The sequence below is a fragment of the Apodemus sylvaticus genome, chromosome X (genome assembly GCF_947179515.1).
Source record: "Apodemus sylvaticus chromosome X, mApoSyl1.1, whole genome shotgun sequence".
Classification (NCBI taxonomy): Eukaryota; Metazoa; Chordata; class Mammalia; order Rodentia; family Muridae; genus Apodemus; species Apodemus sylvaticus.
This window is the reverse complement of record NC_067495.1, coordinates 11698051-11710595: the sequence shown is the minus strand read 5'-3', so window position 1 is coordinate 11710595 and position 12545 is coordinate 11698051. Positions and strand designations below refer to the sequence as shown.

General features: G+C 42.7%; 2 pseudogenes; one reads left to right on the top strand and one right to left on the bottom strand.

Moving 5' to 3' along the window:
- Positions 1–6512: 6512 nt before the first annotated feature.
- LOC127675201 (uncharacterized protein C12orf29 homolog) lies at positions 6513–7806 on the bottom strand (annotated as a pseudogene).
- A 3624-nt stretch (positions 7807–11430) lies between these two features.
- On the top strand, positions 11431–11985 carry LOC127675519 (myelin-associated neurite-outgrowth inhibitor-like; annotated as a pseudogene).
- The last annotated feature ends 560 nt before the right edge of the window (positions 11986–12545 follow it).

The following is a 12545-nucleotide window of genomic DNA, read 5'->3' as shown; positions in this document are numbered from 1 at the left end:
GGATCTGCCCTTTTGTAAGTCAGTCACCACTTCTGTTACAGTACATCTCCATGACATCCACCATTATGCCATACATCTTCCGGCTGTCCACGGACAATGCTTTTCAATGCGTTGTTGACAATCACTATCCATGCTGGAACCTATGCATTACAGTTGTCTGGAAACCAACTTCAGACTTGTCCAAGTAATCTCCTGTGCTTCGTTACAGATGACATTTAGAAACCACTGCAGAAGCAGTAAGTGGGTATAGGCCAATACGCTCTTGGGTTGCAATTCAATATCACGTTTATGTGCTTTCCTAAAGTGGCACTGAGGGCTGATTCAGGTGTGAATGGGAATACTGTGCTCCTCTCTGCCATTCCTGTCCACCCAGTGGCCTGTTTTAGTGCCACTATAATGTGCTTTTTAAAATACTTTCCTGTAAATCTATTCAGACCTGAGTTATAGTACTTGTGCTAGGATTCTGTCTAAGCTCCACCCCACAGTCACCTGACAACAGCCAGGTATGTCCCTCCCCAAAGGGACCTTGCAATAACCAGGTATGCCCCTCCCCACAGTTACTTGTCAACAACCAGGTAGGTCTGGCCCACTAGAACAGGGGCTGCGTGCCCACTCCTGCATCTTCCCTCTCTTGCCTCTCTTACTCTCCCCTTTCCCCCTCTCTTGCCCTCTTGGGCTCTTCCCTTCCTGCTCCCCTTCCCCTCTCTCCACATGGTCATGGCCGGCCTCTACTCTACTCTCCTTCTCTCTGCCTTTCTCTACCTCTACCACCCCCTTAACTTGCCTCCCCATGCCCAAAATGAACTCTATTCTATTCTATAGCTTCCTGTGGCTGGTCCTGAGTGGGAAGGGAAGCCTCAGCATGGCCCCGCTGATGCTCACCCTTCCCCACACCCCATGGAGCACATTCTCACGCTGCTTTCTTATGATCACAACAACTGGTGCATCTTAACATTCACTGTTTCAGGAAGTTCATGGTGTTGGCAAAGTGGTTCCATTTTCAACATGCTCCTAACAAATCCCCTTCCACTGTGAACAAATTCTCTGCTATTCTCAAGCAAGCAACTTCAGAATTGCATGAGGAATCTGGTAAGCTTTGTTGTCATGGAGTTTAGATATTGATGCAGCCGTCATCGACATAATAGTGTGCAAATATGCCATTCTGAGGTGCTTTGTCCTGTGTGCATGCTTTGAAAGGATATCACTGTACTGTTTCAGTTATATACTTGTGTGATGTGCTGCCCTCTATTCCACTCTTGTTCAATTAGTGTCCTGGCACAATGCTTTGAAAAGCATATCATTTCCTCTGCTTTCCTGTAAGTCATGTTTCCCTCCTGTGAAACAGCCCTTCTCTGTTGTAACACCATTGCTATTACAAAGCTCTTGTTGTGAAAGTGTGACAACATTCTTTCTTTCTCACCTTCTTCAATTTGTGAGCATGGTGTGATGGTTTCTATATGCTCAGCCCTGGGTGTGGCACTATTAGAGGGTGTGGCGTTGTTGGAGGTGGGTGTGGGCTATAAGACCCTCGTCCTAGCTATCCAGAAGCTAGTCTTTCACTAGCAGCCTTCAGATAAAGATGCAGAACTCTCAACTCCTCCTGCACCATGCCTGCCTACATGCTGCCATGTTCCTGCCTTGATGATAATGGACTGAACCTCTGAACCTGTAAGCCAGCCCCAATTAAATGCTGTCCTTATGAGAGTTGCCTTGGTTATGGTGTCTGTTCACAGCAGTAAGACCCTAACTAATTCACCCGGCTTGCATGATGTTATGTTTCATTTCCTGTTGTCTGTAAACGTTCCAGGTTATTTTTTGCTCACCTTTTGTTTTTGTTAAACACAGGTTCTTTTCTCATACTATATACTCAGAATACCGTTTCCCCTCTCTCAACACCTCAGAGTTCCTCTCCACTTCCTCTGCCATCTCTTCCTTTCTGTCTCTCCTTTGAAAAGAACTGGCTCCTTAGAGATAAGAACAAACATAACAAAATAAAATATAATAAGATAAAAAGAAAGGCATCATATGAAAGGTGGAGATGAGAAGCTAACAAAAGAATAAGAGAACCCCAGGAGCGGGCAAAGAATCAGAGACTCCCTTGAGCACACATTCAGGCGTCCCTTCAAAGATTTAAGCTGAAAATTATAGTATGGATGCAAAGGCTCATCTGCAGACTGGTTTAGGGACTGGGCTTGCTCCTTCAGTCTCTGTGAGTTCCTATGAGAGTTGGCCATGTGGACTTAGAGGGCATCATGCCCTCCGTCTTGGTGTCCTCCATCCCCTCCATCTCTTACACTCTGTGGGCTTCCCTGAACTCTGGGGGCAGGGATTGGATGGAGACATCTCATTTAAGGCTCTGTGTTCCAAGGTGTCTGTCTGTCCCTCCGTCTGTCTGTCTGTCTGTCTGCCTGTCCATCCATCTGTCTCTCTCTCTCTCTCTCTCTCTCTCTCTCTCTCTCTCTCTCTCTCTCTCTCTTTCTCTGAGCATGTATGTGCAAGTGCATGTGTGTGTGTGTGTGTGTGTGTGTGTGTGTGTGTGTGTGTGTGTTCTGGTCATTGCATATTTTTCCCTTCTGATGCAGATGGAAACTTCTTTGGGTATGGCTGAATGAGACACTGATTTATAAATATGGCAGAGTATCACTAGGAGCCATCTTATAGTTACTTCCAGAGAATAGATGGCCTGGGGAAAATTAAATACTACTGGTTTAAAAAAATGATTACTATGTTCTTAACAAACCCAATCTACTTAGGAATGTGTGGAGTGCTTTTCTGAAGCACACAACTTCATAGTTGTGTGAGTAATCTCATCTATTTGTTGAGGATGGAGTTGAGATATCACTGTGTACACTTGTGTAGCACTTTCAAAATCACATGGCTGTGATTTCCAAAGGTGCCACTGTGTACTGCATGAGACTTGGACACATAAGCTGTGCTCTCCTGTTCCATTCTTGCTCAGCCAGCATCCTGCAGCAATGCTACAGGAATATTCTCATTTTCTCTGCCTTTCTGTAAATCTGTGCTGACTTGTCTGACAGTACTTCTCTGCTGTAAATTCCATCTTTATAACAAAGCTCTTGCTGCTGTAAAAGTGATTCCATTTTCCCTGTGCTCTTACAATCCTGGTCTAGCTAGCAACATAGGTGCTTCTGTGCCGAAGCAAGCAGCTTGGCAGTTGTAGCAGTACTCTTGCTTCCTTGTAAATGGAGTTTGCACATCACTGTAGTAGCAGTACCCAGGTATAGGCCAGCATGCTCATGTGTGGTATTTCAATATCACCTGCGGGTATTTCCCCAAAATTCCTCTGTGTACAGCTTCAGCTATGGAAGCACATGCTGTGCTCTCTTTTCTTCTTCTTGTTCAATCAGTGTCCTGGTGCAGGATAAAATAATAATCTGATCTCCTCTGCATTCTCCAGGTCAAGGCCTGTCTGTCCTTTTGTGGTAGAGCACTCCTCCGTTGTAATGTGCATTGGCAGAACAAAGTCCTTGCTATTATAAAATTTTCCACCATTTTTCTCTGTGCTCTTAACAATCTTATTGTACTTAGGAATGCATGCACTGCTCTTCTGAAGCAAGCAGACTCAGTGCTTCAGAGGCAATCCCACGTGTTTTCTTGTGACAGAATTTAAGAGTAGCTGCAGTAGTATCACATCAGCTTTTGCAAGTGTCCTGCTTCAGTTTTAGAGGGGCAAGTATGCTGTGCTTTTCTTTCCTATCCTTGTGCAGTCATAGGTGCATATGGGCCTGGATCATGATATCTGCTGTTGTCTCTGTTGAGTCAATGTTTGGTTCCTTGGTTTCTGCTTCTTCCTGGACTTTGGGAGAGTGTGGCGCCTGTGTGCTCTCTGATAGGAAATTTTCCGTGAACAGATTTCCCTGGCCTGTTCAGCTGGAATGTTCCCAGGGAAAGCCTGCTGGTGCTAGAGGCAGAGATAATGAGCTGAGTTGGGGGAGAGAGGTTGGGAGCACAGGTCTTTGTGACCACTGGGGGATGGGGTCAGAGAGGTCAGAGACTGCAGCAGGCTTTCTGCTACCCATCTGGGGATCAGACTGGGGGACCGGATCTCAGGTGCAGTAGGAGAAGTATGGATCTGCCAAAGGCTTACTTGGTGTACTTACAGTTTAGTATTTTTTTGTTAAGATTTATTTATCTATTTGTTGGCTTGTTTGCTTGTTTAGTTAGTTACTTACTTATTTTTGTATGTTAGCTTACTGTCATCTTCAGACACACCAGAAGAGGGCATCAGATCTCATTACAGATGGTTGTGAGCCACCATGTGGTTGCTGGGATTTGAACTCAGGGCCTCTGAAAAAGCAGTCAGTGCTCTAACCCACTTAGCTATCCCCTAAGCCTCAGTTTAGTATTTTTATGGGATTCCTGCATATATGAAGGAGTGGGTCTGATTCTTGTGCCTTCTCTTGAGGCTCTTGTGCTGGTTTGCCTTGTCCAGCTCCAATGTAATGGGCTTTGTTTAAGTCACTATATTTTATCTTGTTAACATCAACAAAAAAACCCACGAACACATATATTCTGAAGTGGACCAGGTTTGTTCAGAACACGAGGGAAATGAAAGCACTTTTACAATGATGACAATGTTCTTATACTTATGCAGCTGACAAAAATACTGTTGGCCTTAAGGGAAAGTACAGGACCTGTGATTTATTTTATTTATTATTTTATTTTTATTATTTATTTTTGGTGTTAGAAGAAATGTTAATTTCTTTCTATTTTTAATAAAATGTTAATCCTTTTTATAGTCCAGACTTCATCCCCTTTAAGGTCTGCCTTCCTGTGACCCATCCCATACCTCCTTTCCCCGGGTCCTGTGTCCAATTCAATGTTCCTACACACACACAGACCTCCCCACTCCCTGGGCCCCAAGTCACTCGAGGGTTGGGTGCATCTTCTCTCACTGAGGACAGACCCAGCAGTCCTCTGCTGTATATGTGTTGGGGGCCTCATATCAGCTGCTGTATGCTGCCTAGTTAGTGTCTGAGATATCTCAGGGGTCCAGGTCAGTTGAGATTGCTTTTTTTTTTTAAATTTGACTCATGACATCTTTTTATTAAACAAGTCTCAACTACAAAAAAAATCAGACAAAAAAACAGAAAGTACTAAAGAATAAATTTATTTTTAAGAGGCAGGTGGATTTTGAGTTCGAGGCCAGCCTGGAGTACAGAGTGAGTTCCAGGACAGCCAGGGGCTACACAGAGAAACCCTGTCCCAAAAAATAAAAAAAAAATTGTTTTAAATTGCAACCAATGCACATGTCTTAATAGTTTTTAAAAACTATTTTTGCAATTTTTGAGTCATGCTGGGGAAAGAGTTTTCTAAGTACCTTTCAAAATTATTTTCATTTTAATCTTCCTTTTAAATCATTTCTGTTCCCTTCCTTAAGACTCCAGAAACACAATGGTCTGGAACTGAGCACTGGCTGTTCCTCGCTGCTCTGTGAGCAAGTGCATGCGCCTCCTTCCCCAGGTGCTAAACCTTTACACGTCCCGGAGTTCCCATGATCATAAATATTATATATAACAGATAAAAAATCAGAACATTAAAAATACTGAAAACTCTTAAATGTTGTAAAAAACAAAGTCCCTTTCACTTGCCTGAGAATATCTGAGGCTGTTTAAAGATTCAATCTTAAAATTTAGTCAAAGATAGCAGCTTGTACATTATTCACATGGTACAACAGATCCTTGAACAGTAAAATATAAAGAAAAATATTTATACTTAAGATTTTGAGTTTTTATATTTATTATTAAATCTCAATTTCAAACCAAAAACATGTATCCTGTTTGTTACTTTTAGGAGGAAATTAAAAAGCTGAAAAGGGAACTGAAAAATTTGATCCTTGATTTTTTGAAGAAATTGAAGTGCTGACGTACAATTATAAGGAAGAAATGAAAAAGAATATCCTATTAGAATTGAAGTTAAAAAAAGTTTCAGAACAATTTGGATTTGAACTGTCTAGCCCTCTTGTTGTTTCTGAACAGCCAGAAGATGGAGAAAGTACTAATAGTTTCCCTATCTATTAATGACTTGTTTAACTGTAGATTTAAAACTATTTTATGAGTTAAGTCTCAGCTGGTAATCAAGCAGTTCCAGAACTACAGAATTTACATCTCAAAATATTGTATATTTTGCTTAAAAATAAAATCATATTTAGTTTTTACTTGTTAGAAAATTATATTTTTGAAGACTTCAGTAATATATGATTATACAGCTATGATAAATATTCCTATTTTCATAATGTCTTAAAATTTTGAAAAGCATAAGAATAAGCTTATAACAATTTTACTATTTAAAATTGATTATTTTATATTTATTTTTGTGTTAAGATATTCAAATTCTAACTATGATTTCTATAGATACGTAGAAACCTGTTTAGAAGTTGACATATATTTTGCCAAACAGCTAGCAACATTAAATTGATGGTTCAACCTCTGTAAACACGAAAAACTTGTCAATATTAGAAAATCACAATAATCCCAACTATTATTTCCATTTTACACATCAAGTATTATGTCTTTGAGCCTATCAAATTTCTGTTTATCTACTTTCAAAAGCTGATTAAACAAAGACTGGTTATCAAAAGCACAGCCATATTTGTTCAGGTTCATGTTAATAATAACTGGTTTGGTATTCATGTAAGTATCTGGAAGTGGCCAGAATAAACCAAGATGGTGGCGGTGGACCTTAATTAAAAAGCCGTCACAGCAATGCCACACAATCCCTTCAATCTGACCCTCTCTGCAGTCTTCAAACCAGGACAGCAGGTTCGTTGTGTTTCAGTGTAGGCAGATTTCCGACCTGGAATGCTCCATGTGGTGTAAGAAAATGTAATGGGTATTTCTTGCTTCCTAGCCCATATGGGTTTCCATTGATATTTGTTCCTATCAGCTCCAGAGTTTGCTCTAAGAGATCTGACAGGGGAACAACACTAATTTCCAAAACTCCAGGATCATCAGGATGGTGCCTTAGTACCAGGGCAATTCCAAACTCATAATTGACTACAGTTGAGTGCCAGCAATATTGTTTGCTGTTCTTTTCTACTGGTACCCAACCAGGAATGTGCCCGTTTTCATTAGGTACTGGCTTCCCCTTCTGTTTTTCTATTTCCTTTGCTGGTATCCAGCACTCTGGGATAGGCTTGAAGTCTTCCTCTTTTGTGCTTTCTTTTGAATGTAGAAATTTCGTAAATCTTTGTCTGCTTGCTTGTTAGGTGTTCTACCTAGTTGAGCCCAACGGTATGGCTGACCTCTGTAGTTAGTGACATAGCAGCATGTTCCGTCCACTTTTTCTGTTGCAACCGCATTGTACACATCTGCATCAAATGCCTTTTCACTTAGTGTTTCAGTTGCCAAAACTTTAAATGTCTGATGATCCCACTTGGCTGAAGGTTCAGCTTTTACGTCTGTCACAAACACAGACGGCATCTTCCACTGCACAGAGCCTAGGCAGTTCATGGTGCCCACATGCAACCTGTCTCCACTCCGCTGGGACCCCGGGGGAAGAGGTCTGCAGAAACAAGCAGAAAGAATACAAACACCATCCAGAGGATCCAAACAGCCGAGACTGCTGTTCTTACCATGGGGTCTCCTTCCTCCTCAGCTTCTTCCACCCTTTCCTCAATTCAACCACAGGAGCCCCAGGCTTCTGTCCATTGGTTGGGTATCTGCATCTGGCTCTTTCAGCTGCTTGTTGGGACTCTTGGAGGGCAGCCATGCTAGGCTCCAGTCTGCAAGCACACCACAGCACCAGGAACAGTCTCAGGCCCCAGGGCCTCCCCTTGAGCTGGATCCCAATGTGGGCCTGTCACTGAACCTCCTTTCTCTCAGTCTCCTCTCCATTTCTGCCCCTGCAGTTCTTTCAGACAGGTACAATTATGGGTCAGAGTTTTTGACTGTGGGATGGCAACCCCAGTCTCCGCCCCACTTGATGTCCTGTCCCTCCACTGGAGGTGGACCCTACAAGTTCTCCCTCCCACTGTAATGCATGCCATTCAAGGTCCCTCCCTTTGAGTTCTGAGAGTTTCTCACCTTCCAGGACCTGTGATACTAATTCTAGCACCACACCAGAACTCTGACTGACCAAGAATGGTATGGTATAGGAGACAACAGCATGTGCATCTGTAACTGAGGCAGTACACAGTACTCTCTGTGGACAAAATACACGTTATTTAAAATGTTGCACAAGGGCATATTCATCTATACCAATGTATATACAAATGTATAAACTAGTGCAAAGATATCTAAATGCCATCTATAACAAAGGATACAGGCTTAATCATTAGATTCTGAAGTTGCTTGATTCAGAACACCAGCACATAAGTTCCTAAGTGGACTAGAATTGTTAAGATCTCAGTTAAAATGATAATAAATTTACAACAGCGAGAAGTTTGTCCTGTCAGTTAACATCACAGTAATACACTGGCTGTAAGAGAAGTGGTGGCCAATATACAGAGAAGCAAATACATGAGCTCATTAACAGAGGACCGCCCCAGGACAGTAACTGAACAAGATTACATGACAGCAGGGAAAACATGCCTGCAACTGAAGGAGAACCCAGTGGCACCCTTGGAAAACACAAGTGCATGTGACTCTCATCGGTGTTTTGAAAAACAGATGCAATTCTATCATGGAGAAATTGAAATTCCTTTAACAACAATGCATACCTGCTAACTTACACACCTCTGAAGTGGTTTGCATCATGACAGCAGTACATAGATTTCAGTGCCATGGAATAGGGAAGAACAGTGTGGAAAAGGGCAGTAGTATTGCAAGAGCAAGAACTTTCCAATACCAACACAACAAATACAGTTCTGTGCTGTAGCAGAAGTGCTGATTGATATACTGGGAAGATAGCAGGTGATATTGTCTTTATAGACGTGCAAGTGGTCAATGGCTGAACTTTAGTGGAATAGTAAAGTAGTCCTTACACATCGATAAATGAAGCAGTTTGCTGTGGCTTCTTTGAAAACACATGTCCCTGTGACTTAAATGACTCCAAACCAACATTGTTCAACTGCAATAAAATCTAAATTCTGTGTGCTAGTAAGTGAACTGCTTTGTTCACACAATTCTGAAATTGCTTACATCTGAACAACAGCAAATACAATCCTAAGTACATCAGGATTATTACGAACACAGTGGAGGGGGCTGGAGAGATGGCTCAGTGGTTAAGAATACTGGCTGCCCTTCCCGAGGTCCTCAGTTCAATTCCCAACAGTCACATGGTGGGTGACAGCCATCTACAAGGGGATCAGATGCCCTCTTCTGGCATTTGCGTGTATATGCGGCAGAACACTCATACATTAAATAAATTAAAAAAAAAAAAGAATGCAGTGGAAGGTGGGCAGTCGTGGTGCACGCCTTTAATTGCAGCACTTGGGAGGCAGACACAGGGGGATTTATAGTCTACAGAGTGAGTTCCAGGACAGCTAGGGCTGTACAGAGAAAACCTGTCTCGAAAAACACCAAAAACCAAAAACCAAAAAGAATACAGTGGAAATTATATTACTTTTACAACATCAAGAACTTTGTTATACCAATGCAACTCACAGAGATGTAGTGTGACATAAGAGGTGATTGATTTGAAGGAAAGTGGAGGACCTGAGATTCTAACTGTCGCACTGAATCAGAACACTCATATAACTATTTCAAAGTTTATTTCAGTACTGAATCCACGTGTGTTTCTAACTTAACTGAAAATCATTCTAATGCTCCAAATTATTTCAATGTTTTCTGAATAAAGATTTGCTTTATTTAAATAAACAGAGAATATTTTGTGTTGTCTCTGATACATGAAATTCCAGGGCATCAAGCACAATATACCACACATGCTGCAATGTTGAGTGCTTTCCCTAATACACAATGGTGCAGGACTTTGGCAGACCTAATGGAATTGGTGGGAAATTTGTTTTAGAGAGGTCATTAAAGGATTGTTTTCATCATGAAGATTGTGACTTTGTCCCATTATCAGAGAGACAGAGGCTATTTGGACTTACTTGTAATTGAAGAATTACTGGATCATTAGGGGTTTTGAAATTTGCGGAGCTAAGAGATTTTTTTTCCTTCAGAAACAGTGCTCCAGGATTCTGATAGTCCTAAGATGACTGTAGTTTCTCAGCTGCCCTGGCAATAGCTCAAAGTACAGTCCTAAAGGTGGATGATAACTGAAAATCTAAGAAAGGAATGACCAAATGGATTGTCCAGGCTTTCCCAACTGCCCAGATTTAACTTGTTCATAGAATCCCTCAGAGAGAACCTACCTCAGACTTGAAGTGATTAGGAATTTCTACTTACCAGGAAAAACACTAAGTTTTTCAGCTGCCTTTCAAGGACTAGTGATCCAGGGTGGTCAGGAAGAGCTGGACAAGTAAGATCAAAATGGAATATACTAGTGCAGGGTTCAATGGCAAGAAGCACTTCACACCAGGGTTGTGGACCTTTTGCTTGCCCTGTACACTAGTTACCCCAGGATGTGCTGACTCGTTGAAACACATCTTTATACAGAAGCTCAGAGTTTCCCTCACATCTAGACTTCATCATTCGACCTTTTGCTGTGCAGTTATTAGTGTCACAGACTTTTTGGCTATGTCTAGTAGCTGTTTCTGAAGTATTTCCATTTATCTTTGTCTAATTTAACCCTAATTGAATTCTCTCCTTTTCTCAAGGAGACACTTACGTTCAACGTGTTGATTCTTTGCCTTAGGTGCATAGAGAGCATACAGTTTGGAGATGGAAAGGTTAGCAGTGACTTAGCTATATGTTCTGTGTTGGAATTTGTGCTAGCAGCTTGAGCACTAGCTCTGTGTGCCTATGAACTGAGTGCTGCTCGTCCCATTCCATTTTACGTCATGGAGAATTAATTCCACTTGTTAAAGCAAAGGCTACTTACTAAGTTAATGTTATTTTCTGTACAGAAATTAAATCTTACTTTTAGCCTTTTGCAAACATCCCCCCCCCAAGCTGAGAATCAGCTACTCAAAACAACAATAATTCTCAGATAGTCATCATTAGACGACTGGAGTTTTTGCTGGTTTTGTAGTCTACTATACCTTCTTAGGATGTTGAACATTCCACATTCAAAAGGTTTGTAAGGTGGTGGATAATGTCCCTTCAATGTTTATTTTAAAATAAATAAAATAAGTTCTTGACTTTTAAAAAAATAGAGAGAGAAGAAAACTTCCCTAACCTAAAGAAAGAAATGCCCTGAGGTCATGAACTGCAGTGTCTGTGCAGTGTTGGTGGTAGCAGGAGGCTGAGGTGAGGAGGGCTGGAGGCAGCGGGCAGCGGGGGGCGGGCAGGGGAGCCTAGCGATTGGTAGCAACCTGGCATCGTCTGGGCACTGCCCGTCGCGGAGCCACACGCCATGCCGGCTTAGGCCTGCATGTACCAGTCCCGGAACCGTAGGCCACCTTCTTGAAATCATGAATCCTGTTTATAGCCCTGAGTCTTCTGGGGTTCCCTATGCAAATGCTAAAGGAATTGGTTATCCAGTTGGTTTTCCTGTGGGCTTTGCAGCAGCACCTGCCTATTCTCCTAACATGGACCCTGGAGCGAATCCTACCTTCCACACAGGCTACACTCTTGGCTCACCTTACAAACTGTTCTGTCCCCAACCAGTGGAGCTGTGCTACCATACACCTCTTCCCTCAATCCTTCCCAGAGGGCTGTGTACCCAGTGAGAAGTGCCTATCCCCAGCAGAGCCCAGCGCCCAGCAAGGTAAGTACTATACACAACCTCTGTGTGCAGCGCCTCCTCACATCATGGTGCAGCCCAATGGCAGGCCAGCAATGGTCTACCCTGCTCCCATCCCTCCTCCTTAAGCAGTGGGGGTCACTAGATACCCTGCTGACTGATCATTCTCCAACTCCTGTAGCCCCACACCCAGCCCCAGGAACGCCCATCTACAGCTATATGCCTCACCCGCCTCCTCTCCTGCCAGTGGTGATTGCCCTGCAAATTAGCAGTTGAGGTTGGAGCTGTGCAGTCACTCCATTGAGTTCCACAGCTGGTGCTGCAGGCCCTGGGCCTCTAAGCAGGACTTTCTTCCTAATGCTTAGCCTAACACTTGGCTAAACATGGCTGTGCCGCAGCCCAGCAGGTCCCAGCTCACTAGTCTGCAACTAACTCTGCCTTGGCTTTAAAGCAAATCCTGTTTTGTGGACTGCCTGGCAAATTTTTAGCCAACAGTGATGATAAAAAAAAGGGAGTATTACTTTATTCTGAATCATATCTAGTTGAATGCATGTTTATAAAAACAAACAAAAACAAGGCTTGTGCAATCTACCTGCAGTGACTGATGTAAAACCATCATACACAAAACCCCATGGACTGGACCATGTTCACTGCCTGTCACTCATGCACCTCTGTGATGTACCGAGTCTCTGTTACATGCGTGCAAGCCTGCAAGGAATGTCCTCACTGAAGCGTGGGGAGGGGAAACTGGAGGGGACTCTGGGTGCTGGGACTGCCGGGTGTGGACACAGCCTGGTTTGTTTTCTTTTGGGCACTGACTGACTGATTCTGGAAGG